Source organism: Macadamia integrifolia, chromosome 11, assembly GCF_013358625.1.
Source record: "Macadamia integrifolia cultivar HAES 741 chromosome 11, SCU_Mint_v3, whole genome shotgun sequence".
Lineage (NCBI taxonomy): Eukaryota > Viridiplantae > Streptophyta > Magnoliopsida > Proteales > Proteaceae > Macadamia > Macadamia integrifolia.
Genome location: NC_056567.1, coordinates 21486661 through 21493050, shown reverse-complemented (window position 1 = coordinate 21493050; position 6390 = coordinate 21486661).

Here is a 6390-nt window from a genome sequence, read left to right as displayed (position 1 = left end):
ATATTATGTGGGTGATTTTTCTTAGGTAGTGAAATTTCCTGAATATGTTCAAGAACATGCACAGATCACCCAAAGTTTCTCTAAATCAGGTAATGACCCATATTCCCAAACCTATAACCTTGTTGGAGGAACCACCCCAATTTCAGTTGGAAACAACCTAATAGTTTCCAAAATCCACCATATAGGCATAATTTTTCCAACCAATAGACTACCTATAGAGATGTCCAGCAACCACCTCTCCCACCGCCTATGAGTTCATCACTAGAGGAAAAGGTGATGCATGCCTTAAATGAGTTGGACCAGAACACACAGCTCTTACACTCCCATACTCAATCTCTCACTAAGTTATAAACTCAGTTGGATTAGTTACATGATGCCATCAGTAAGAGAGAGGAAGGTTAACTACCAAGTTTAGTGATAAGAAATCCTAAGAATCAGCCTATCAATCGAGTTTTTCATGAACAAGCCCAGGCAGTCATGACTCTAAAGAATGGCCGAGTATTGGGAACACCTGAACAGAGTTCCCCTACAGAGGATTCTGAGAAAGAGATGACTCCTGACCCCAGTCCTGAAGCACCACGAAATTCTAAGGATGATGAGATTGAACAAGTTGGGAGAGGCAATAACATTAATGTTTATATGCCTAAAGCCACTTTCCCATTTTGTTTAGAATCTCCTTATTCTGCATTTGGCAAGAATGGTTCAAGAACGGATAGATCATGGAATTTTTCAAACAAGTCTAGATCAACCTTCCTCTTCTAGATGCCATAAAGCAAGTTCCAGCTTATGCTAAGTTCTTGAAAGACTTATGTACTCAAAAGCGTAAGATGAAAACCCACATTCCAAAAATTATCCATCTTACTAAGCAAGTGAATGCAGTCCTGTCCAATAAACTTTCTCCTAAGTTTAAGGATCTAGGAGCACCTCTCATACCTCGCACCATTGGGAACCTTCCCATTGAGCGTTCTCTCCTTGATCTAGGGGTGAGTGAATATTTTGCCTAGGTCAAGTTATGACCAATTTGGGTTTGGAGAATTGAAGCCTATAGAGGTTATTCTCCAGCTTACTGACTGTTTAATCAAAGTCCCTAGAGGCTTTATTGAGGATGTATTAGTTAAAGTTGATGAGCTTTATTTTCCTATGGACTTCCTTGTTCTTGACATGGAAGCACCTACTAATGAAAAACCATAGTCGATAATCTTAGGACATCCATTCTTAGGCACTGTTAATGCATGCATCAATTGTAGATTATATGCAATGGAAATTTTATTTGGTAATAAGAAGCTCGGATTAAGCATCTACAATGCTACTTTAGGGCCCCAACTTGAGGATGAGTGTATTGATATGATAGTTGAGGTGGTAGCTAAGTACATTCCAGTGATATTAACAGATGACTTAGTGCAACAGTGTTTGACCTTCTTTAGAGGTGATAATTTTGATGTTAACTCTTACACTTTGAGGTCAATGCTCTGTTAGATGCTCTTACCTTTTTCCAATCGTCCTCCTTAGACTATCAAGTTTGAGCCGCTTCTTCCTTTGGCTGAGAAGCCAACATTGAGTTCTATTGAGTCTCCACTAATGTTAGAGCTTAAACCATTGCCAGATTCATTGAAGTATGCTTTCTTGGGATTAAATGAGACATTATATAACACCCCAGTCCCATTAACCTTGCACAATATTGTCCTCTTTGGCCCATGGGCCTCAAGGCTTTAAAATGCGTTGTGTCATATTAAGGAAGCCAGAGGTTATTAACTAGCCCAATAATCTCTCCCTAGGTGATGTGGGATTAAAGTTTACACACCCTCATCTATCTCTCAAACCCCCTAGTACTTACTGTATTCTTGGTGAGAATACCTCACCGATCTCCCAGGTGGGTCTGGTACTTGTTGTATTCTTGAATCTTACAAACTTTTTCCCTTAACTGAGTTGGACCAGAACACACAGCTCTTACACTCCCATACTCAATCTCTCACTAAGTTAGAAACTCAGTTGGATTAGTTAGATGATGCCATCAGTAAGAGAGAGGAAGGTTAACTACCAAGTTTAGTGATAAAAAATCCTAAGAATCAGCCTATCAATCGAGTTTTTCATGAACAAGCCCAAGCAGTCATGACTCTAAAGAATGGCCGAGTATTGGGAACACCTAAACAAAGTTCCCCTACAGAGGATTCTGAGAAAGAGATGACTCCTGACCCCAGTCCTGAAGCTCCACGAAATTCTAAGGATGATGAGATTGAACAAGTTGGGAGAGGCAATAACATTAATGTTTATATGCCTAAAGCCACTTTCCCATTTTGTTTAGAATCTCCTTATTCTGCATTTGGCAAGAATGGTTCAAGAACGGATAGATCATGGAATTGTTCAAACAAGTCCAGATCAACCTTCCTCTTCTAGATGCCATAAAGCAAGTTCCAGCTTATGCTAAGTTCTTGAAAGACTTATGTACTCAAAAGCGTAAGATGAAAACCCACATTCCAAAAATTATCCATCCTACTGAGCAAGTGAATGCAATCCTGTCCAATAAACTTTCTCCTAAGCTTAAGGATCTAGGAGCACCTCTCATACCTCGCACCATTGAGAACCTTCCCATTGAGAGTTCTCTCCTTGATCTAGGGGTGAGTGTGAATATTTTTCCTAGGTCAAGTTATGACCAATTTGGGTTTGGAGAATTGAAGCCTATAGAGGTTATTCTCCAGCTTACTGACCGTTTAATCAAAGTCCCTAGAGGCTCTATTGAGGATGTATTAGTCAAAGTTGATGAGCTTTATTTTCCTATGCACTTCCTTGTTCTTGACATGGAAGCACCTACTAATGAAAAACCATAGTCGATAATCTTAGGACGTCCATTCTTAGGCACTATTAATGCATGCATCAATTGTAGATTATATGCAATCGAAATTTTCTTTGGTAATAAGAAGCTCGGATTAAGCATCTACAATGCTACTTTAGGGCCCCAACTTGAGGATGAGTGTATTGATATGATAGTTGAGGTGGTAGCTAAGTACATTCCAGTGATATTAACAGATGACTTAGTGCAGCAGTGTTTGACCTTCTTTAGAGGTGATAATTTTGATGTTGACTCTTACACTTTGAGGTCAATGCTCTGTTAGATGCTCTTACCTTTTTCCAATCGTCCTCCTTAGACTATCAAGTTTGAGCCGCTTCTTCCTTTGGCTGAGAAGCCAACATTGAGTTCTATTGAGTCTCCACCAATGTTAGAGCTTAAACCATTGCCAGATTCATTGAAGTATGCTTTCTTGGGATTAAATGAGACATTATATAACACCCCAGTCCCATTAACCTTGCACAATATTGTCCTCTTTGGCTCATGGGCCTCAAGGCTTTAAAATGCGTTGTGCCATATTAAGGAAGCCAGAGGTTATTAACTAGCCCAATAATCTCTCCCTAGGTGATGTGGGATTAAAGTTTACACACCCTCATCTATCTCTCAAACCCCCTAGTACTTACTGTATTCTTGGTGAGGATACCTCACCTATCTCCCTGGTGGGTCTGGTACTTGCTGTATTCTTGAATCTTACAAACTTTTTCCCTTTCAACATATCGTCCCTGCTATGGCCCCACACACTATCGGGGTCTACTCTGATATCATTTGTAATGTCTCAGCCCCATTAACTTTGCACAATATTGTCCTCTTTGACCCATGGGCCTCAAGGCTTTAAAACATGTTGTGCCATGTTTAGGAGGCTAGAGGTTATTAACTAGCCCAATAATCTCTCCTTAGGCAATGTGGGACTAAAGTTTGCACACCCTCACTGATCTCCCAAATCCCTTAGTACTTGTTGTATTCTTGGTGGGGACACCTCACCGATCTCCCAGGCTAGTCCGGTACTTGCCGTATTCTTGGGTCTCACACATTACTTGTCATCATTGCTTCCAATTTAACACTTGATCAAGAAAGCAAACTGCTAGATGTTCTCAAGGAACATAAGGTTGCCATCTAATGGCCTATGGCTGATTTGAAAGGTATTAGCCCATCAATTTGTATGCATCGTATCTACTGTGATGATGGAGCTAACCCTTTCCAGGACATACAAAGAAGATTGAATCCTAACATGCCCGAAGTTGTCAAGAAAGATGTGGTGAAAAGGTTAGATGCAGGCATTATTTATCCTATCTCTGATAGCAAGTGGGTGAGTCCTACTCATGTTATTACTATGGTTGAGAATGAGCAGAGTGACAAGGTCCCTACTCGCACAACCATAGGTTGACGGGTATGCAATGATTATCAGAGATTGAATTCTGCCACCCGTAAGGATCACTTCCCTTTGCCTTTCATTGATCAGATCCTAGAGAAATTAGCAAGCCAAAGCCTTTTCTGTTTCTTAAATGGATATTCAGGTTATAATCAGGTTGCTATGTGTCCTGAAGACCAAGAGAAAACCACTTTCACGTGCCTTTATGGCACATTCGATTTCTGAAGGATGCCATTTGGGTTATATAATGCACCCGCCACCTTTCAAAGGTGCATGATGTCTATCTTTTCTGACATGGTGAGAGATTTTCTCGAGGTTTTCATGGATGATTTCTCTATGTTTGGATCTTCCCTTGATGATTGTCTTCTCTTAAAATTGACCAAAGTTTTGAAACATTGTATAGAGACAAATGTTATTCAGAGTTGGGAGAAGAGCCATTTTATGGTTCAAAATGGCATCATTCTAGGTCATGTTGTGTCCAAACATAACATAGAGGTTGACAAGACTAATATTGATTTGATTGCCAAACTCTCACCTCCCACATCTGTTCGATAGATCCGTTCATTTCTAGGCCATGCAGGCATCTATAGGCAGTTCCTTAAGGACTTCAGTACTATATCTAAATCATTGTGCAATTTGCTTGCCAATGATGCACATTTTGTCTTTGATGATGCCTGCCTTCGAGCCGTCCATATCATTAGAGTTTTATCTGCAGCAGCCATAATCTAGCCCCCAAATTGATTGCTGCCATTTGATATTACGTGTGATGCATCTGACTATGCTGTTGGAGCTGTGTTAGGATAAAGGGTTGACAAGAAACCCATTGTCATATATTATGCTAGTAAGACATTCTTAGAAGCCCAAATCACTAGCCCTTTATAGTTGGGAGAAGGTGGGTGTGTACCTTTTATCAAGTTATTTTGGGGTATGCCCAAATTACTAGCCCTTTATAGTTGGGTGGCTTGGACTTACAGTGTAAGAAAAATAAAGATAGACAAAGAATGACTTATTTGGAAATATGTTGTAGCAGTAAATTACAAGATGTATTTATACTAGATGGTGTAGAAATTCACACCATCACAATAATTCTTCTCGAATCAGGAATAGATGAAATTGTAGTCAAGTCGTATTAGAATGATACTCTCCTTAAAGTTTTTAAAAGATTACTAGCCCTTTATAGTTGGGTGGCTTGGACTTACAATGTAAGAAAAATAAAGATAGAATGACTTATTTGGAAATATGTTGTAGCAGTAAATTACAAGATGTATTTATACTAGATGGTGTAGAAATTCACACCATCACAATAATTCTTCTCAAATCAGGAATAGATGAAATTGTAGTCAAGTCGTATTAGAATGATACTCTCCTTAAAGTTTTTAAAAGCCCCTAATTATGCAACTCGGTTGACCAATGCATTTATACCTCCAAAAAATTACTCCCTAATCACATAAGGTGCTTTCGTAAATGTGATTACATACGAAAATTTGAAGGTTATACTCATGACTTAGACATTGAATACTGGATATAAATGGAAACTCTGAATATTGATTATACAGAGACTCATAAGAACATAATATAAAAACTCAAAAGAACAGAATAACCTTTTGTTTGTGCTATTAATGCCTATCAAATTTCAAACCATCTATAGCATATATAGACAACATACCTAAATATGTATATGTATATATATATATATATATGTGAGATATATATATATATATATATATAGGTGTAAACCCACACCCACACCCCGACCACGGCACAATTAGCCATGCACATATTGGCATGAGAAATATTTTAAAACTTTGAAACAGAAAAGCATTAAATCCAATAAAACATAAATAATCCAACATCCAATATTGCATTCTAACCCTGGCTCTCCATTTCTATGGGATTGCCTGCATTCCTTTGCCTTATTTATTTGGGTTGAGGAAGGGTGGGAGGAGGTTGGGCTTACTTAACATTCCTGTTGCTTTTAACGGTTGAACTAGAAGAGGACCAATTCAATAAAAATAGGGCTTTCTATTTTCATAATGAAATTTACTTATTATAATTTATTCAATGAAGTTTTCTTCACCACCATCCGTTTTTGTATGAAATGGGATGATTTTCTTGTGTCACTATTGGTTTATTAAGCGTATGTCCTTCCAATCAGTTTAAATATTGTTAAACTTAG